Source organism: Epinephelus moara, chromosome 5, assembly GCF_006386435.1.
Source record: "Epinephelus moara isolate mb chromosome 5, YSFRI_EMoa_1.0, whole genome shotgun sequence".
NCBI classification, from domain to species: domain Eukaryota; kingdom Metazoa; phylum Chordata; class Actinopteri; order Perciformes; family Serranidae; genus Epinephelus; species Epinephelus moara.
Window position 1 is genome coordinate 5629313 of NC_065510.1, and position 23115 is coordinate 5652427.

Sequence of the window (23115 nt, forward strand, 5' to 3'; positions counted from 1 at the left end):
TCCTGCATTCACACTTAAAGATTAGTTGTAAAATGCCTATCAATCAGTGATGAGGCACAGGTCCTGTTGTGAGTAAATCAAAGGAGCTTTATGTCCTGTCCAATCAGGCAAAGTATAATACAGAGAATACAAAATTAGATTAGATAACCTGGACTACCTTAAATTCCCAACTAAAGAAAACCTGTAACCATACTGACAAGCCCCCAGGATCAGCACTGGGCTCCCTTTACACATTCAACACCAAAAGAACAGCTGTAAAGCTATGAATACATCTTCCTGAGCATCAGAAACACACTGTAATGACTCTTTACCGAAATGGGTTTCATGCAGTCGAGTAAAATTCGAGTCAAGGAGCTTTAAAAGTAAGCAATTTCATGCCATTGTATGTGTGTAGGAAGCCAGCAGGAGGTCTCTAGTGGACATGGTCGATGGGCCCCAAAACATTAAAGCCTGTTTCTAAACTTTTTTGGCGTATGCACTCAGTGAGCAACTCAAGAATGAAAGGGGTGCCATCTTGCAACGCTGTATACAGTTTTCCTCATCAATGGAACAAATGAAGGCTGGTGGCTGTAGCTAATAAAAGCCAGTAAAAAGCATTGTTAGTGCCTTTACTATATGGACTCACATGATAATTCAACATGTTTTTATACGGTCATATTGTTCTAGGTTTTACAGGTGCAATGTGTAAGATGTGACCAGAATTTTACATCAAATATTTAAAAAGACGTAATGTCAAAGATGTCTTTGTATTTTGTTGCAGAGATATCTACTAAAATGAGCAGCAAATACCAGCCCATCCTGTCTTGTAATATCATTCGTACCTCAAGAGGCAGTAGTGAATCTCTGTAGCGTCCACTCTGCCCTAAGTCCAACTTGAGAGGGCAAAGAAGTCAAGTCCAGTATAAGTTTTGAGATAGCTGCCACAGAGAAGCAGTCAGAGCTACAGGCTACAGTGAGGCTAAAAACAGAGTTCAAATGACGTTTTTTGAAACAACTTTTTATGTCGCGGCTGCAGCACACTTGGATCACTACAGATGAACAGTATGAAGATACTTTGTGGATTCAATTTTGTGTTCTTGGACGTTAGTCTGGCACGCCATCTGCCGTTAGGTGTGCTAGCCGCTCCCCCGCCGATCTCCGTAAGTGTTGTGAGGACTCTAAAACTTCACCAGGGCCTCCATCGGCATATGGGTGAGTAGATAATGGCTGAATTTTCATTTTTGGGTGCACTATCCCTTTAAGTCAGCCACTTCAGGCTGGCATACACTTAAGCTAAGCTAGCTTGCAGGCTTTGTGTTCGCCGTCTGTTCAAGTCCATGACCTTAAGTCATATTGTTGCCCTGCTGTCAGTTAGTAGTTGGCTTGGAGGTAAAATGCTGCCCCCTATTGATTTGGAGCATGTGGCATTATACATTGAACCTTTAACTTAACTGAACACCTATGGGAGAATTTGGCGGGATGCGTGGGACAGCACTTTCCATCGCCATCATCAAAACGCCAAATTTCTTCTTATTTGTTCATCCCTCCGGTAGAGATCAAGAGTTTTATCCCATGATGTGACATCCATTTATAGATAGATAGATAGATAGATAGATAGATAGATAGATAGATAGATGGAGCCCTATAAGAGATGAAGCCTCCCTTTGCCAGAGCAGCAGTAGAGTAGAGCTGTACTACTGCAGCTAGATAACAGAGGGAGGAAAAAGGAGGAGGAGGTGGAAGGAGAAGACACGTGACGATGTCTCTCCGTTCCCCTGGGCTCTGGATAACAGGACAGAGAGAGAGAGAGAGAGGGAATACAAGATGGGTTTGGCTGTTAAAGAAGGCGTGAGAGGGACGGAGAGCAGAGAGGAGGTAGAGCTGGAGGAGGAAGACCACAGGAANGAGTGAGAGGTTCGGAGGAAGGATGGGAGGAGGAGGGAAGGCAAAGATGGAGATGGAAGGAGGGGGGAAGGGAGAGAGAGGGAAATGAGAAAGAGCAAACGCCGAAAGGAGCGCGCTCGGAGAGGGAATGAGTGTGTGCGTGTGAGCGCTGCAGTAACCTGCTTTTCCCTGCTCCCTATGATCAATCACTCAGCACAGCCTATATAACACACACACACACACACACTCGGCCGCTGCACTCACACGCACATACTGTATTTCTGTATTTGGATAATGTATGTGTATACACCCAATTACTATGCATGGCCTATATTGCCTATTATAGTCATATCTCAAACCTTCATGTATATTCATATAAAACATTTTAAATTGAATGCATGGTCTTGGTATGAACACATGCTGCAAGAAGCTAGCATATGTTTACCATGTTTCCTTGCTGTGTGTGTGTGAGAGTGTGTTCCTATTTATGTGAGGACCAATTTAAGACCTTGACAGTGGAGACATTTTTGGAAACTTCTTCGAAGGCTTCAGACTTGGTTTGTGGTGGCATATTTTGTTGCAGTGTAGGAAAACTCACTGCTTTCCTAGTTTACCTAGCTGCCTTGTGTAGAAGTTCCTAATTTCAAAAAGTCAAACGAAGAAGGATGGTGGTGTCCATCAGCTAGTCTTTTCATCCAGCCCACACATGACAACCACTGGGAGAGTCCCATCAAATTTGGTTTAATCATTCATGTTACCCAATTGATAATCATGACTTTAGTGACCTGTTGGTGCCACCATCAATGTGCATGTTCACAAGAGGTAGCCCAAAGTTCAGTTTACGCAGATTAAAATGAACTAGTTCATGTTCATAGTTGATCATTTGAATTTTGAGCTAAGTATACTGTCCCAAAAAATAAGCTTGTTCACAATATTTTCTTCATTTTTTTTTTTAATAAAATAAAATCTTGGCGCACTATTCACTTGTCAGACTTGTCAGATGCTTCAACTTGTGTGCCACAATCCTTGCCCATGTAGCTGACGTTCAGACTTGTTTTTTCAGACCTGGCGGTGGCAATTTGCATAAAAACGTGAGACTCTGTACTGATTTGCTTATAAAAGTTCTTTAAATCTCCTTAAAAAACTGGCTTCAATGTTAGGCCTGCCACTAGCTGGCAGTCTGAATTGCCAGTTGTTTCCCTCTTGTTAAAATGCTTAGCGCCGCCCTCTGTGGTAGCCTTCTGGTTGAAAGGTGCTAAGTGTTGGTGAATCAAAGGATTTTACAGCTCCTGATATCCCTTTGGAATCTGATGCAGCACAGCGTTCGTCCGGTTTATTTTCCAACACCTGTACAATGGCAAGGATGGTTATTGAGCTGGTGCCAATCTTCTCCATCGTTTCTCAATGTTTACTGATGTTTACATTTGAAAACCTCGACCTGGCCAGCTAGCAGAAGTCGGCAGAAGGAGAGTTTACAGACTGGTATGTTGATTTTCTTATCCCAATGAGTGACCCGTATTCACACGCCACCACCAGCCACAGCCAATCACAAAAAGCACAGCCAAGACTTGTAAAATAGACATAAGTTTAGAGTAAATTTAGGGAAGCTCACAGAGAGGTGATTGGAAATGTCCACGTCTACGTCATGTAACAGTTTCAACTCAAACTGCAAATGGATACATATAAAAATATGAGCATGTTCATACACAGCACTGCTATCGGTGTATTTTGAGAACGGGATGATAAACTCTTAGGTGGCACTCATTCATTTCAGTGAAAGTTGCTCAACCAATGCATGCACCAAAATAGAGGTTTGCTTCCACATTATGCAGCCCAAATTGAAATGACGTCTTAAAAAAATAGGTATTTTAGGCTCTGAGAAATTTGTTTCAAATTACATTTTTATGGATCCAAAATTTAGAATACGATACAATAACTGCTTTTACAGTTCCCAATCAGCAGTTGTACAAACGTCTCCATTTTGATGGCAGTCAGTGGGAAAAAATGTCATCCTGTGCTGGTTATTTTATTTATTTATCTATTTTGCGGTACCGCGGTCGCCCACTGGTATAAATTGGCTGCAAGGCCAACTCTGCCATTCCATAACCAAATCTATCAATACAGCCATGTGCACTTGTGGCTCACATTTCTCTTTTTAAACAGACGTATTTCCAAGACATTTCCAGTGGATATTCATGGTCCCCAGAGAATGAACCCTCTCCTCTTCATGCTTTTGTCGACCTTTTCCTCAGTGTCACTGCCAGGCCAGTGTTTAAATTTTGTGCTAGAAATACCTTCACATTGGAGGACACTCCCACATTCATAATCCCAAATTGATAACCTAATGATTTTAATGACCCCATGACCTTACCTGTAGTGCATCTTTAGGACAGACTATATGTTTGGTCCCATCACTGGTGAGAAGATCCAAATCATCATAGCTTGAGCCAACACTTTTATAACACTGCAGCATCCAGATGCCACCGCAGAGGCTTCAGACTTTTAGTTCAGTTTGACTTTACGTGTTAATAGTGTCGGTCTATTTCTTTCTCGCTTTTTCCCTCCTCTCTTGGTTTCTTGGAGAGTTTGTGCTTGTGCTGTGCGAGTCGTGACTGAGAAGGCTCCTGCCACTGTGTTGGGAAGTGTGCATGGAAGAGTGTGTGTGTGTGCATGCATGTGTGCTGACTTCGTTCTTGGCAAATACACTGGAGAGAGAGATACTTGATGAGGACAAGAATTAATGAGAGAGGGGAAAAAGAGGAGAGGACACACACTCACACACACACACAGTGACCAGTGTATTTAGTATTCAGAGATGACAGTCCATTGATTTTCAGTGCCGTGCTGTGACGTCACACAGTAATCTAATCATTTATGGTAGACTCCGGGCCAGTCAGTCAATGAGAGGACACCATACACGTCCCTACGACTCTTCTAATGGATGTTCACAGAGACAGTATTCGAGAATAGACCTCGCTCATCACACACATAGGAACTACATATTTCTAAACAGTATATCTTCCATGATGGGTGATTCTCTCTCACTCTTTAAGATTATTAATAGGAATTTTTACAAGTAATTTACTGCCTTGACATGGTAAACCTAATTACTTGAAAGGTTGCTGTAAAATGTTGGCTCTTTCTTGGAAGGCAGTGTCTGTAGACATGCAATCATACTGACTCTAGACTGCTTGACTGGTGTTAATGTAGACCAACTGAAGGCTCCATGTGCACTTTGAGTTTTATTTTGTAGCAAAATAACTAACACAAATTGATTATTTGAGTAAAATACATGGTTAGGACATTCATAGGTGAAAGTCTGATCAACAGTCTGAAAGACTGACCTGATTTTTTTTGAAAAACTGAGGCGCTTTGGCGACAGTTTCTGCTGTTTTGAAAGTATTTTCATAATCCTTAAAGACTTGTTTAACTATTATCAGGTTATCAGGTTTGCTCCTACTCCAAATGTCTTTGTTCAATGTGTATGCCAAAATTATAATTATTTTTAGTTAAACTTGAGAAACGGTTAAATGGCTAATGTTATAATGAGGCCAGTATACCATTATCAAAACACAGGGAGTTCGTTACCTAGGTTACCTAGAAGGCGCAATGTAAACATCATATTCCGAATATGATCGAAACCATAATAAGACTCTAAGGGACCTACTGTGCATGTAAAGATTGACAGGCGACATGTTGATGATGTCACACAGTTAGATTAAGTGAAATTAAACCGAGACATCATGAAGTTATTTGACTTTGACACTATATAAACTCTATAATTACTTGTCACAGACACTAATATGGACAGAAACAGGCCTGATATTAAAGTGGTCACTGGTGGTTCACACTTGATTGAGTTTAGGGACTGGAAATGTCTTTTTTTCAAGACTGCAAACGTCTGTTTTGTCTCTTCAAGGAGAGACGGAACAAATTGTGCAGGTGAGACAGAGAAACCCCAAGAGACTTACGAAAACATCTCGATTCATCTCAGCGAAAAAAGAAATATGGCACACTGAGTCATAAGTATATCTGGCAAACATACCAAATGACATCAGAACTCAACACAGGGGGAAACAGGAGCCTGTGACTCACTGCAGGGACGCCTCACAGCTCAGGTTTGCGTCAGAAACAGGACAGATTAAATGAAACAGGTCTTCATAAAGATATTCATCCAGCTGTATCGACTCTGCGCTAAAAATAGCTGAAGACAAAACATATCAAGCTTCTGACTGTGAATGAAACAGCAGCGAACTGTGTTGTGAATCAGGTCACTCTCCAGCACCAAATCTAAATTTAAATTAACTGAATTGGTACACACAGGTGTTACAGTGAGTACAGTGCCTCCTCTGAGAAAATACTGTATGAACATTGGAGCGAGGAAATGAAGTCCAGCAGGGAGAGAAAAATGAGGTCACTCGGAGAGAGGGGGAGAGTACCTGGCTGAAAATTGTCCCTTTGCCATCACTTCCATTATCATTATTGCTCTGCAGTCATTTACAGGCTCATCACTCTCTTATACGTTCTCCTATACCCTCCAACTCTGTGCCCTGCAGTCTGTCTGCTGCATATGAACGCACCACTCATGTAAAGGATGCGTCAGGTTGCAGAAGCATTGTAAAAGCCGTATGTTTGATCACACTCAATGAGCTGTACTGATATACAAAAGTAATAGACAAGGTGGAGATCAGCAGACCGTGAAGACAACTGGTTAGTACATTAATCTCTGTATCAGGACACTTTAAAGTGTAATATCAAGCTAACGAAAAAAAGTAGGCTGTTTAAAGAGGACCTGACGTTGGTGCTCATTGCTTTTTTTGTAACTGTCTACAAAATTGATCTTGAATTTGAATGTCTGGTTTACATTTCACAGTTAAGTTCCTGGATTATCTGGTGTATTTGAGGATGGGGATCATTGGCTTTCACACTTGCTGTATTAAAACCTGTAGTCATTTGTCACCACAGATCAACCTGCCATTTTAGCCCTCATTTCCACCAAACACTTTCAGTAACCCTTCAGACATGGTACCTAGACTTTTGGTCCACTTGGTGTTGACACGGCAAACAATACTCTTTTATGTGAGCGGGATTGGTGTCACTCGCTTCTTCCTTCATCAGTCTGCACCTCGTTTATCGACCACAGAACGAGGTTGCACGCCGACATTTTCAGAGCAGGCTGCAGTGAGAGTCTCTCTCCATGGGATATTTAGAAATAGCGGGTTTGTGCATTTAGGCCTTCTCAGGCAAGCTCAGGGGTTTAGTGTTGCTGTAGCCCACAGGAATGACGCTCTGCAACGTTTTTTTTTTTCTCTCCAAGTGAGGATTAGAATTCATGCAGTTTGCATAGCCCGGTTGAAATTAAGGTATTTTTTTTCAACGCTTGAAGATACACTCATTACTAAAAGAGACAGACAATAAAAACTTAAGTAATGGTCAGAGTTGTCATATTGAAATTTTAGGTGTGCTGATGGATTCTTGTCCTCAACATATGTATTGTATAACATCACAAGTGAACATTCCACCTTAAAAGTTGCCGGCAGTCGGCCCAGTGAATTACATTATTTTTATCTCAGACTCCAGCTGCTGTCAGAGGCAGCAAAACATCCTTTCATTTTATAGTTACAGTTTACTAATAAAACTCTCCACAGTATGAACAGTGGTTACATGAGCCTCAAAACCAGACACAACTCAGCCCTGAGCAGAGTGATCGTCCTCTACTGACCAATCAGACTGCAGTGTTCACAGCTCCACCTTTTAGTACCAAATCTGTGTGCTAGGTACCCCAACAGAGGGGGGACCAAACATGGGGACGGTATGGAACGGTTCCATTGGTACCATCCACAACTTTTCACAGTGGAAAAAAAACAGCGTACTGTACTGCTCGGTTTAAATGGGGCTTTTGAAACAAAAATGTTTAAATGAAGTAGGTGACACATCCCTTTTAAACAAAAAATATTTTTGCTAAAAGCCTGCTTCAGTGTGTGGTGCTTTATGCACACCCACACACCCTTGTGAACAGAAATAGAGTCACAGACACAAACACACACCCACAGACGCACAATGTGAGGGCAGCAGGGTGGTTAAGTTAGGCGTAAGACCAGTTCATCATCACACCCACAGTGTTGACAAGCATTCGTCCTGCTAAAGTGTCCTTTAACAAGACACTCTATCAGCTCTGACCTCTGACCTCTCTGGTGGGAAGGAAGGAAGGGATGATACCATAATAAGGTTTTCTCCTTCAGGGGATCAATACATTTTACCTTCCGGGTGACATAACACACCCTCTGGCAGCCATACCCATTAGTAACTGTGTTCTTAACATACTAATTTGATTATCTCAATGGAAATCAGTACACATTTACAATTTTTGCTGTTCTTGTCCAGTTAATCATTTCACCACAAGTCAATTATAGTCAGCTAAGCCTCATTTATACTGTTGTTGCATAATAGTTAATCTGCTTTAAGCTGAATCTAAGATATTTTTCTTTGCCAGTGATGAATTTAAGTCCAATATTTGTTATACTTGTCACTCTGTTTTGGTCTCCACCAACTCATGAGAAAAATACCTGGCTCTAAAGCTGCCAGACAATTTCTTCACCAGCTAATTGCTACCTTTATCTGTCTGCTGTTTGGTGCTGGGCAGGAAGCGTACATGAGCTTGCCTGAGAAGGACTAAATGCACAATAATTTTAAATATCCCATGGAGAGAGACTCTCACTGCAGCCTGTTTTACGTTGTTCTGAAAATGTCGGCATGCAACCCCATTCCCTGGACGATAAAAGAGGTGCAGACTTCCATCTGTGTCCAGTGAGTGCTGGACGAAGCAGTGTGACAACAACCTCACCCACATTGAAGAGTACTGTTTGTGGTGGAAACGCTAGGGTCTAGGTACCATGTCTGAAGGGTTGCTTTTGGTTCCAGAGGTACCATACCGAAAGTGTTTGGGGCTCAAATAAACAGTGCTGCCGTTGCGAAGAATTCAAAAAATAGGATACAGGATAAAGTGTTTTGGTGTACACGCAACGCTACCAGATAGTGGCTGATTTAGTCGATCCAGATAACATGCAGATTCTTTTATCAGTTAGTTGAAGAGTAGGTAGAATTTAACTCGACCAAGAAATTCTTTGGTCGACTACCGCCCTAAAAACACCACATACTCTACACACAAACATCCAACTACATGTCACGTTGCCTGCCTGAAAACACCCACCAACACACCGAGAGGAAAGACGCACGCAAACAAGGACACAGAAGTCCAGACGTCGTGCCCTCATGAGGTCCAAGAGTCATGCTGGCAGGAGACGGAGGGACAGGTGGGCCAATCAGCCGGCCCGGCAGAGAGAGAGAGAGAACAAGGGGGAGAGGTGAATGGAAAAACTGGAGGAAGATTAGAGACACAGGAAAGAATGACGTGGGTGAACAGGAGAGAGATGAGGGTCGATGTAATTAAAGGACAGGGATGGATGGAAGGACGGAGCAGCACTGACAGACAGCTACTGCACCAGAGAACTTTGAAATTATACAGTAGCTGGGACAAACCGACAACACAAAGTGAAGGCAGATCGAACTTCCTTTTGCTCTGTTACTGCTGTCCACCAAGGCACCTTTTAACAGGAACAGTTCAGGGCAAATGTCCTCTACAACAAATTCAAAAGAGCAATAAGACATTATTTATTTAATTAAAAAACTGCCTGCTGATCTCTCCACAGTTTTAAAAATGTCAATTTCCACATGACTGCTTTAAAACCAGCCATCAAGGTGCTTTTATGTGAATGACTTAAGCTCCAAAACCGTCCAGTGGCCAGAGGGTGTTTGCAGAAGAGCATGCACACTCAGCAAGCCTTCCCCAGATAAATAAAGGTTAATAAACATATATGTCATTAAAGGGCAGAAGGGTGGATGGCTGGAGTAAAGACATAGATGAAAGAGCAGGAAAGAGGAGACTATCCCTCTTTATCGGCCACCTTCATCCTTCCTCCACCTGTTCGTACGTGAAGTTAAATTAGAAGACGTGAGAGACAGAGAGAAGGAAAGGTGGGGAAAGAGAGGAATGAAGGGGAAATAAGGGAGTTTGGTTGGGGGTGGAGGTAGAGAGGGAGTCCATCAGCTGAGTGTACGCACTCTGCTGAGATCAGCAATAATGTGAGAGCGAGAAGATGAAGAGAGGGAAAGGAAGAGGAAGGGGGGATGAGGATGGAGAATGTGGTCAGAATGAGAGTGCTCGCATCCTGCCTCTGCCAATGAAAGCTCCAGCAGCCAGGAAAGAGAACTGGGGGGGGAGAAAGCAGAGAGGGATGAAATGAGAGATAAAAAGAGATGTTTGGATGGAGAGAAGAAAAGAAAGCGGTGTCTTTGATGAAGTGAGAAGGAGGAGTCTGATGACATGAGCTGGTAGAAAAGATTCCCAACCCCTGAGGTGATGGAGCCATTATAATATCCCCCTTCACCTCCAACACTACCAACCATTTCTCTCCCGTAACCCCTCTGTACAAAACAAATGGGCTCTCCCAATAAGAGAAAGTGATTGGGGGCGTACCACCTTGGTGGGGGTGAGCAGTGACATAATGGTCATAAAGTGCTGCTTAATGTCCCGTATCTACAGGAGAGAGACAGAGGGGGAGCACGGCATGGGTGTGAGGGGTTTGGAGAACCTTATAGGGACAGTTCAGGTTATTTTTTTTACTTATCTATAGACAGTATATTACATACAGTAGATGTCAGTTGGCACGCCCTCAGTTTGGAGAAGCAGGTTGGAGTCCAACATGGAAGCCAAGCAATCTACTGCTGTGGAGGCGTCAGCAACAAAACCTATTTCAGCCACCTGAAAGAAATCCCTCCTAAAAAAATTAATATCTCTTTAAGTGTACGCTATATTTAGAATATCTTCACTGCTTTACCTTAATATTAGACATTGATTTCCAGCTGGAAAAAGAAGCCGCTTTATCGCTCTTTTCAAAGCCAGTGAACATTGCTGAACACAGGAGCTGCTGGTCTACTCAGGTATTTTGTTTGTATTATTTTGTGACTTTGACATTTTAAAGTGTTAGTTCAGATTCACCGAAGCCACACAATAAAACTAACTAACTGAAGCAGCAGTAGACCAGCAGCTCCAGTGTTCAGCGAGCCAAAATTACTGTTTTTATCAATGGAGTCTGGTGGCTTTAGCCGTTAACAGCTTCCCCGTTGGAATGAGCTGTCTGACAGAAAGGCAAAGTGGTGAAAATACCCTAAATATAGTGGTCACTTCAACTGATAATGATTTTTTTAGGTGGCTAGAATACATTTTGTTGCTGACCCAGACTCCAGCCTGCTTCTCCAAACTGGAGGTGTGCTGACTGACATCTACTGTATGTAATATAATGTCCATGGATAATTACCTCATACAACCTCAGTTTAAAAAATCCGAACTATCCTATTAACCATTGTCAAGTCATAAATCTGATTATTTATTCAACTGTGTAACTGTATTGGAAGGCACAGACAAATTACCTTTCTCTGCCAACACAAGTTACACGGGTCACAGTTACAAATAACATTCTTTGTTGTTCGATGTAAGGGTCATATTGGAGTTGTCATGGTATAAGTCATCATTCCTATTAGTTGACAGAATGCCTCTCACATAAGTGTCATGCAGATGAGGACAGCTGAACCAACAACACTCATATTAGTTTCTGGCCAGGATGCTCAGAGCAGAGGATCCACTGTCAGCTAGCTAGCTGTTGCTGTCAGCTTGATGACATGGGGAATTTGAAATTCAATGAAAATTGGCTATCTAACCAAGGTTTTATGGCATGGCTGAAACCGGTACAAGGGAATGCATAGACTCGGTGTACTGTATGCAAGAAGTATTTCAAACTCACAATGAGATTCAAGGTAGTAGAATAGCACATGCAGAGTGGGAAACACACAGTCAGCAAGAAAACGTGCCAACAAATGCCAGGTATTTAAATTTCTGTTCTACCCTCGTTTCTGCCCCCCGACAAAATTAACATTTGGGCAAAATTGTCCCTAACCCTTCATTGGCTTATGTTTTTTCCCTCTACTTTTGTAATTGTAGAATTGGTCTTAAATTTCCTTTTGAGTGGCATTCAAAGATCTTAAAAAGTCTTTACGTTAACTTGCCTTAAGCTTCATGAACCCTGGAGCAACTTTAACACAAGCACTGTAATTTTACTTCTGCTTGGGACATTTTTAAAAAACAGTCCATTTACTTAAGTTCTGTCAAACTGAACTCACGCCACTGCTTTTTGGGTTTGAGTTGTGTTGAAGGGCAACGGTATCCATGTTCTGCTCCATGCATGCTGGGAAAGGTTCCAGCAGCTCCTGACTCTGACATACAGTTCCTTTACTGTAACATGAATCATAAACTGCCAGAGCAAAAGTTCATATGTGTCAGTGACGGTCAGCTTAGAGCATTTATTATTAACATTTATTAATTGGGCACTTTTCCTGTACACATATCTTAATAATAATGGCCGTGATAAAACCAGTATTTCTCAAATTTTTGACATGAAGCCACTTGTTTATTTCTTGCATGCTCGAACAGATTGTTCCAATTCCTTAACTGTGCACTGTGTCATGCTGGAACATTGTCCATCACGTGTGTGTGTGTGCGTGCATGCGTGTGTGTGTGTGTGTGTGCGTGTGTGTGTGCGTGTGTGTGTGTGAGTGAGGGGTGAGGGCTCAGCGGGAGGCACTAAGGGGACAGGAGTTCACACTGTGATGACACATGGCACTCCCACACTATTTCCACACAATACACACATAATCCATGTGCACATATTCTCACACACACACACACACACACACACACACAGCTCATGCACATGTCACTGGCTGGAACTTGTCCTAGTCTCTTGCATGTTGTGTGTGTTTTTACTATTTTTACCAAAGACACCACACTGTGATGACATGCATTACATCCAACACACCCTACACACACAGTCTTATACCATGACACGTCTACATTTTCATTTATATGATAGGAATGCCGGTTGTGACCCATCCTCTGTTGATTAGTGCCAGTTTACGTTAGTTGGCATCACATAAATAGAGAGGTGTGTACTGTAGAAGTGCACCCCGATTTATTACAACCTGAGCCATATTTTTGCAGTCCTGCACATCAAGCAGGTCGTCCCAAAGCCTCAGAGGCCTCTTGTCAAAGGCACAATTACTTATGTCTTAGTCTGGACCTCTGAACTGCTGGGATTGCTCTGTCTCAGGGTCTCAGAGTGCAAAACGAGAGGTTAGCAATTCAGAAATAGAAACCTTCTGGTGATTAGCAAATCTTAAAATCAAAAACACACAGGTAGCTAGTGTAAAAGTACATATTGTGATTTCTTTTTGCTATATTTGCATTTTTTTCATCGCTGTGTCTTTTGGATGCTTGCTGCTTACGGCCTGGCAGCTGGTCACTACATATTTGTAAAGCCCTGACCTCGCCTGAGCATTGTGGGGCTTTTGTCTGTATTTAAAAAGTGGTTAAACATTATTGACAGTCAGTCTGATTTGACCACTCAGAGTCAATTGGATTTAAGTTCATGATCAAACAGCAGCCCTAAATTACAGGTGTAGGATTTTACAAGAACTGCCCATAAAGAATCGGTCTCTTATATCGGATTGTGTATAGTTGATGTGTCTTGTGTACATGTTACAAAACACAATTTTTGTGTTCAACACACCAGCAGCAGCAGAGGAAGTGGGTCATCCATACTACCTGGACTGCGCTGCATTTGTCACTGTCATCAAATCTGTGTATGTGTGCAGTGTGAGCACATGCACACAGATTTGATGAGAGTGTATCTGTGTTTGTATGCGGTAAAAGGATGCACTCATTTGGTTAGTTTGTGTGTGTGTGTGTACATGCGAGGGAAGCTACGCTTGTGTGCACATACTGTACACTTGCACCATGCACAGGAGCTGCTGTTGTGTGAGAGTTTACGGGGGTAGTTAAGGATAATGTGTGGAGTGTTTGTGTGTGTGTTTGTGTGTGTGTGTGTGCGTAGGTGGGAGGGAGATGCAGGGGTTTGGAAGGGTTGAAAATCAATCGTTAGGAGACCCACTTCCCATCCCCGTTGCTGCGGCAATGCCGAGATTCCATCAATGAGCCAGGGCTGCGTTACCCTGGCAACGCTTATGAATGAGAGCAGGTCGGTAACCGTGGAGACTCGGCGAAGAGAGGAATCGCCGGTTGCCATGGCAATGCCATGAACGGGGAGAGACCAGGCAAAGTGAAGGTGGCGAGTGACCTGCGAGATCTTCCTCCTCGTCAGGGCGGCTGGTCATTACCATCATCATCCTCACACTGGTGTCCCTCTGCAGGGACAGAGGCGACAGGACATCACACACTTCACTGTCTGTAGATCTCTCTGATAGTTGACTGTTTAGTAAAATTTGTCAGTGTTTATTTTGAAAATCAGCACAGTTTATAGTTCATTCTCTTAATATCAGTGAAATGGGAGGAAAATTGGGGATTTAAGGAGCTGCTGTATTTAAAGGTTCTGTATGTGACTTCAGAAAATCCTTGTTTTTAGTGACACCTCTCTCTGAAGCTGTTAAATGATCTGCAGTCAGAATCCTCTGTAGCCATGAGCGAGCACCTGCATCAGCTACAACAGTGACAAGCAAGAGACTGGCCGTGATTGACCGGCATCATGTTGATTGAATGCTAGAAATGAATTTACAGTCACGTTACAACCTGTATGTTCCCATATTCCATTTGGACTGACTCCATGATACTAACTAGCTTGCCATTTGCAAATTTATCAGCTGATCTTACAAAGCAACCCACAGCAGATCAATGCAGCTTACCTTTTCAGCTAGCTGGCTAACCTTATGTTAGGTTACGTTCATTGGCCACTCAGCTCGGTGTTGGCTACATTAACTTAGCTATGCTGTGTGAATCTGGCATTGGTTGCAGAGCTGATGAGATAATTTGCAAATCAGCCCTGGGAGTCTGGATGAAACAGCTGACATTATCCACTCAATACAGCATTTTGCTTTAGTTGCTAGCTAGCAATTTGTCCACATTAGAAAAAAAGCCAATGTTAACTAATGTTAGTGCGCTAAAACCACAATATCACATTATATTTCCCATGTTGGTGTCGCCTCTGGGATTTATTTTCAGCACCAGAGAGCACTGAAGTTATGATGTGGGGCACTGAATTGGATAAATTGACTGAATTAGCGAGCACACCCTAATGTCCTTCCGCTTCACACCTGCCGCTCAGAGATTCCTTCCCCTGGAGGAGAGCGGGCGGGGGCTCTGGAGCTGGACCTTCAGTCAGTAGCTGTAAGAGCTCGAATTTAGCCAACACAGACATCTGCGGTAAGTTACCAGTGAGGTTTACGTTGGCTAAATTTGAGCTGTTACAGCCGCTAACTGGCGATCCATCTCTGGAGCTGCCAATGCAAAATGTATTGACGGAAACACAGCATGTGTGGATTCTGTCGTGGAGGATGCCGCTGTTGCGTCAAAGTGTGTGTGTCCCTACTTAAACCTTACCCAAACCCTTGGCCCTACCCCAACCACTGAAGGGGGCGCTACACATTAAGAGGAGGAAAACACTATTCAATACAACACTGGTCATTTATTGACGGTAGAGGACTCCATTTCTTAGCTAATGTTAGCTACTGGTGCACACTCTAACGTTTTAGCGCTGTAGCAGAGCTGAAGAGAGATGCAGCCGATGTTGGAATAAGTTTGGATTTTCCCTCAAAATTTGACCCGAGACCTTTACATAGAAGTCAGTCATCAGGCAACCGAGAAAGTCGGAGAAATCTGTTCACTCATTGGCAATGAAAAACAATTAATATGTGTAAAAATTGACATGCTGTGCCTTTAACAAAATCAATTAGGGCACCTTTATCTGCAATAAATGGTTATGAAAACTTAAACAAAAATTTAAACAATCAAGTAGTTACGGTTTTAAAAGAAATAGGTGGTAAAGGACTCGAAAACTTTTTTAAATATTTATCAAATTGTATACTTTTATTTTTACAGCAGGGCGTTCCCTTTTTTTTAAAAGGATTTTTTTTTTTTTTTTGCTTTTGCCTTTATTTGATAGAACAGGAGAGTGAAAAGTGGGAGAGGGAACATGAGGCAAATGGCTGCAGGCTGAAATCAAACCCGTGGCCGCTGCAGCACGGACCGTTCCTTTGTACATGGGACGCCTGCCCTAACCACTGAGCTACTGGGCGCCACAGGGTGTTCCTTTTTAAAATGGCCACAATGACCGAAGGGCTGAGCTTCTCATCTATAAATTCATGTATTACATGTTCATACTCATGTGTCTTTTCATAGTCTGTAAAAGTTCTTCATCGTACACAGATGGCACAATGGGTTCTCAAAGGATGAACATGTTAATGCACTCTGAGGTCTTGTGATATAGAAAATGATGGACTCGACAAGGAAATACCTCTCCACCTCACCATATGACATCCTTCATCTCAGCCTCGCTCATTACTTTTAATTCATTACGACACCCTGCTTAATTGATATGCAGGATACAGGACAAGATAGAAGGGTTCAGCTGCAACACAGTAAAGGTGAACACACTAAGCATAATGTAGCACAGTTGCATAATATAGCACAATCTATATTGTGTGTGCGTGTGTGTGTGTGTATGTGTGTGTGTGTGTGTGTGTGCGTGCGCTTTACAGGTTGATTGTTAGGTGTTTCCCCGGAGTGAGAGCTTCTGTCATTGCTGTCCAAACACCTTCTCCCTCTGCAGATAAAACTCTCCCCGTCTGTCTCTCTGGAGTCTCTCCGTCTCTCTCTGTCTTTGGGGTTGCTCCCTCTCCGCAGCTGAATCTCACACTTTTGACACACAGGACTATCACTCTCTATCAATCTGCTCACTCCTTCTCTCACTCTCTGTCTCTCAAGGGATGTTCTCGCTCTTCCCCCCAAGTCTTTATTTCATCGGGGACTCTGGTCTAATACGGGAAAATCTCCCACGTGTTTGTAGAAACTGTCATTTAAAGGAATGCTTTAATAAGGACTGGTCGTACAGTGTACAGTTGAATGTAACTAAATAGCAGAGAAAAGAGGGTAAACATGTGATGCAATTTGAGACAAGGATTGGCTTTACACCAAAAAATCCAACAATTGTATGTTGTGTTGTTTTCTTATTGACAGCTCGCTACGCTTCATATCTTCTTAATATCAAACATTAGCTTAGTCATGCTTTGTTATAGGTGGAAGGACAAATGTAGTTATATGTTCATCACAGTTAGGCTGTAGCCTGTAGTCACATTGTGAATTGTTCTCCTTACACAAGGTCAAATCAGGAAAGATGTTAGTTGTTGTGAACACTCCAGAGGTTTGCACTGTGCGTAAGGTGAGGTAGATTTTTTGCAAATCTGAGCTACATCCAGGTGTTTTTTTGGCAGACTGTTTATTTTGCTTTTGTTTGCATAATGCATACTGCATGCTTTATTTAGGACAAGTATGCATCCTCTGACAGGTCCCAGGGTAACTATGCTAATGGTACTAGCTACAGTGTTGATTAGCTTTAGCAGACAATGCTAGTAGATGGTGTAAATGTCAAACAGCCTTCACTAAAGACTTAAGCCCCTTTTACACTGCCAGATTTTCGGCAAATGTTGGGCCGTTTTGCTGGCAAGCTGCGAGCGTTTAGACACACAGAGCCGGAATGGCGAGTTGATCCGAGTTGTCTAATTTTCTGCCTCGTAGGGTAGACATATTGGCGAAAAATTTTTGGTTAAAAAGAACGAGGCGGCCTTCCGCCACGGGAGGGGCTGTTGATGACTTGTGGGAGGAGCTGTTGACACCGCATGTGCGACCTACTGGCGGTGGATAAACAGGAAACAGCTGATAACAGGAATTAGCGAGCAGCTAGTAGCAAGAGGGAAACGCAAACCTGACAGACACTGTAAAGATGAGCAACTGGGGAGACAAGGAATTGCGCGCCCTCCTTGTCCTCGCAAACGAAGAGGCCATTAACCGTCAGATGACGGGGACGGTGAAGGACGGGCCGACTTACGAGAGAATCGCTGAAGGACTGACCAGCCGCAGCTTCCCTCCCACGTCACTGTTTACGTCACACACTGAGCTACATGTTTTGTTACTTGCTCACGCCCCATTGCCCCGAAAAAGGCGCATTCTGTATAAACAAAAGTAGGTAGGCGGCATTTTGCTGCACTCCCCGATTTTGTTTTTATACTGCCAATGCTGAAAGAAGACTGATTGGGCTTTCCTGCAAATTTGCACAATTCCTGTTTAAAAAGGGCTATAGTTAAAGCTTAATAACATTACTAATGGTAATTGAGAAGAGATTTTAAAAAAATAATAATAATAAAGCATAATTTAACTTAGTATAGTAGCGAAGTTAGCCATACTCTTTAATACACTGTAACCTGCCCATTTTTATCTCATTGTGCTTATTATTCAGTGATAACGAGAGCATATACTTTAAATCTCTTTGTTCAAAATTTACATAATGACTGAAATTACATCATGTCTGTTCCCAATTATCAACAGTTTATGAAGTTTTTTTCAACATCAGCATACAAAGCCATTATTATATCTGTAATAGCTTGAGAGAGACAGCTTCTCTTGCCTTATTTTCAGGCTAGGTTGGTATACATGCAGACACAATCTTTAAAACCTACATTTTGGGCATTTCAAGATAATGAATTTGTTGATAAATGCAGTAACTTTGATTACTGCCTCATTTTTGTTGCAGTCATAATAGCCTACACCATCAATCTTGGAGGCAAAGGCCATTTTATATTAAAAGAAATTTATAAACTAGAATAGGAGTAGTCATAACAATAATAAGAAGTCATTTCATATCCTTATTTAGCCTCCTTCTCCCGCACCTTCCATTTTTTCTTTTCTGTTACTCTGTTTCTTCCTCTCCCTTTATTTAACTCTTACCTCTTCTTACTTTACACTCCTGTTGTTGGTCCACTGTTTCCCTCCCTCCCTACACCCCTCCCCCTCCATCCCCATCACAACCGGCTGCACAGTCACTGCTCCCTCTACTGGCCACCTCGCTGCACTGTGGGCAGGTTCAGCCGTTGCCAGGGGTGACTGCATCCTGGAGGTTTGGGTTGTCTGGCAGAAGCGGATGGTTGCCGTCTCGCACGGATGAATATTGAAGCTCTGCTTTCGCCCTCGAATGAGATGTGCGGGAGAAAAACAAAAAGGAGCAGTGAAATGGGACAAACATAAACAGAGAGCAAAAGGAGAGAGAATGAATGACAGAGAGACGGGAAGGCAGGAGAAGTCACAATTTGGATTCAAGATATCAAAACAAACCCTTTGCTCTTTTGCTGCATCCATCTACTCACCCATGCATAAATCCAGCTCTCTGAAACTGAAACATATCTGATGCTTTCATGGCCCCTATATGGGGAAGTCGCAGTTGGAGCAGCAAATCGTGACAAGAGACAGAAATGGAAAAAAATATATATTAACAATGGAGTCAGAATTAGAAACATGCTGAATAATGAAAGCCAAAACTATACAGTTAAAATACTGAACACCACATGTAGCTGTAAAACTTCAAATGAGGATTAAACGTCTTCAAAAAGTTACATAACAACGTGTTGGCAATACATATAAAGACAAATCAGAATGTGTAGGAGTTTCACGAAAAAAGCAGATTTTAAAACACCTGTCGATCACATGCAGATTTGGTCGTCACTCTGTTGTGTGCCCCTCATTTACACAGAGACCATGCTGGACTATAATCTGTCCACGTGTCCTGTTAGATCTTTACTGGGCCTGAGGCTGTTTGCTTTTTTTGCTGAGGTCCAGTGTTTTCAGGTCTGCAGCGTGGCCTTTAGCCGTAGCAGTTAAAAAGCCATTGAGGGAATGAGGGGCTTGGCTGCCGGTACCGTGTCTGTTAATAAATGACCTCTTACTGGAATTAGCAACCAACCTGGAGAGAGATGGAGCAGGGGGGGTGGGGGCGAAGACGAAGGAGGATAAGACAGATAGGGGCATGGAGGGAGAAGAAGATGCCAAAAGTTTAAAAATTTCTTGATATGTTTCACTTTTCTGTCGTCCTTTAGCTCATTGTGTTATATAGTGTTGCTACGTAAATGGTATTTCTTCCTGCTTTCTTGCTTTTCATGGTTTGAATGTACAATTCTTTATCAGGAGTCCTTGTTTTAAGGGACAGCTCTCCTTTCTGTGGGACAGATTTTCTAATCCCTTTGGCACCAAGGTTACTCTGTGAACACATGCAGAAGCCTGAAGGTGCAGATTGCTTTGCATCTCAGGTGCACCTCTTTCATAATAGTGAATTAATTTGAGGGCTGACAGATTGCACAAAGTTGTGAAGCCTTATGATAAGTGATGATGACGAGCGTGACTAATTACAGATTCTGAGCAGATGCACATAACACAGGAGTATTAGAGAGAAAGGTTGTGTTGGTGGCAAAAAAAGTTTTGGTTTTTTTTGGTTGCAGAATATGCTTAGAGGTATATAAAGTCAAGCACTGAATATACGCAGTAATAAAGATGTCCTGTCACTACTAACCAAATTACTAGTATGGACACGAGGAAATCCTTTCTTAGCACAGGAAATGACCAATCAAAATCACTTTGGTGTCTGATCAGTCTCAGAACCCATCTGCAATCTGTCTGACGACTCTAAGTCTCTGGTGGCAGCAGACAATTTTCGGCAGATCCGGTGCAGCCAGCGGATATCCAAGCTCAGCCTTTCCTTTCTGTGTACAAGTCATTTCTTGTAACCTCTTTAAACAGACATCTGCATTTCAACTCAAATAGATTTGAAAAGAAGATAATATGAAGCTAGGTGAGATTTACACAGTGATAATTGTATCTGAAAATATCACGGTTTCATAGTGTTTGGTATTACACAATATTATAATTTACATTAAACAGTGACCCTTAAAAATGAAAACAGAAGGTTTTTTGGTGGAACGGTGGAAAGGAGATGTGTGGGTGTGAGATTCTCCATCCTGTCACATCTTTTATCGTAGATACTGTAAGCGATTGTGCATGATATAATAACCTGAGTTTTCATACCACGGTATACGGTTTCATGGTGTACCGTTGCAACCATAAATGAAGCTAGAATAAGAATTAGAATTTATTTTGGTCTGCAAATAGAAATAAGAACATCATGTATTAATCTACAAATTAATGTAAACTAGTCCATACCCACTGAGTACAGAATACCATACCATGACTTAGTCATACCCAAAATTAGAAAAAAAAACAACAACATTGGTCCACAGGGGGAGCCACAGCGATCGGTTGCATTTTAGCCATTTTTAAGCATTTTTCTGNGGTCCCTAGATTATGTTCACCCAGTTTCATGCAGATCGGTCAAACTTCCTAGGAAGAGATCCATTTGAAGTGTTTATCAAAAAATTCAAAATGGCGTAAAATCTATATATTCGGAAGTTATGGGTTCTTGAGACAAATTTGTTCCTCATGAGGAGAGGCAAGTTTCATGTCTCTACAACATACGGGGCATGAGACATGCGACATTTTCGTCATTAAAGTCACAGCCTCTCACAGAAAATGGCAGATACTTACATAGTTCAGTGCAGAACATTCCAATAAAGTAATTCAACGTAACTTAGGCACGTGTGCAGTCCAAAAAAAGTGTAGGCTGAAGCTACAGCTCAACAACACAAACTAAAACAGGCAAACAAGGCAAAATAGCAACAAAGACAAAATTCAACACACAAAAAAAACATCATACACAAGGCATCTGACACACTTTAACTTCCTGTACCCTGTTCTTCTACGTAAGTATTACAGTCTGATCATTTATTTTCACATTTTGATCAATACATTATTTCTAAACTTTTGTTTAAACCTACTTAATGTTCGACATGTTTCCAGTTCCTCACTACAACTGTTCCATAAACTCACTCCTACATCGTTGTTAGATGCTAGATGGGTTCCGAGATTGCATTTCGGCCTTTGCGTTCCACCTCTCCACACAGACTGTTGTGTAAACGTGATAGGTCAACACTACTTGCACTACAAACAGAAACCAGAATGCTTCTGATACCAAAATCTTGTCCTGTTGTCTACAGGTTCTGCATACATGTGCAGATATCTTATATAGATGAGTATCTGGAGCCAGTTGCACAAAACACCTTACGTTTTCTCCTTAAGAATGACAATTAACACTTAATTTTTTGTAAACTAAGGGACTTACTTAAAATGTCGAGGCATTTACTGCATGACATGTTTCCATGACAACCACTTGTTTGCTTGCGCTTAAGCTTGTGATACCTTTTGTACTATGGTTTGACTAACTTTAAAGGAAGTATAAAACCAAGATAAGGAGAAACCCTTAAATACCTACAGTAAGTGAACATTTTAAGGAAGCCCAAAGGAGAAGACGTGTTTTGTGCAACTGATTTTAATTTAAGAAAGCCTCATTGTGGACTTTAAGTAAAATCTTGTGCAGCTGGCCCCTGATTAGGCAAGACAAATAAGCTGTCGGCAGTAAGCTAATGTCGCCTCCAGAAAACTACTTGGTATTAAATTTCAAAGAGATGCCAACATACTGAACTGAAATGCAGCTTAATGGAAAGAAGCAACAATTTGTTTTACAGAACATACTCTCTTTTTTATTATCAGTGATTGTTTTGTCTTCTAATGATGTCTGACTTAAGGCCAAAGTCTGCTGATGTATTGTGCTCCTCCTCTTCGTTTCTCTCTCTCCTCCTCCTCCTCAGAGCATCCCTTCTCTACGCCCCCACACTCCCCCCTCCCCCTCGTGTTGGACAGACCCTGCCTTCCGCCCCCGTACGAGACAGAGCATGGAATTTTCCAACCTGTCTCTGGCTGACTTTACACCACGGCTTAACATACGCACACACACACACACACACACACGCACACACACGATAGACACATACAGTGCCATCAGAACAGGAGGCGTGTCTCTGAAGCCAAGTCATGACAAAGACGGGGAATGAGGCGGTATAGTGGCAAAAGCCATCATACTGTTACTGAGTCACTGACTCAATCACTGACTCATTTCTGTTGTAACTGTCAATTTCATCTCGCAAGTTTCATGCGACACATTTAAGTTAGATTTTAAATTTGGTGGAAACCTATAATTTGTGGCTTTCATGTGCCATGATGGGACCACATAGTGTACGTCCATGGAGCTGCAGAATCATGTTTCTTTTTTCAGTTATAACACAAATTTAAGATAGTTTTTCGACAAGATTCGGGAATTTGGCAAGCCATCTCCACTCTTAACTGATTCTGGAACTTTT

At 42.1% G+C, this 23115-nt stretch overlaps 1 protein-coding gene across 1 annotated transcript in view; it reads left to right on the forward strand.

Moving 5' to 3' along the window:
- cacna1ab (calcium channel, voltage-dependent, P/Q type, alpha 1A subunit, b) overlaps positions 1–23115 on the forward strand; it is a 209432-nt gene that overhangs the window by 62088 nt on the left and 124229 nt on the right. The window lies entirely within an intron of this gene.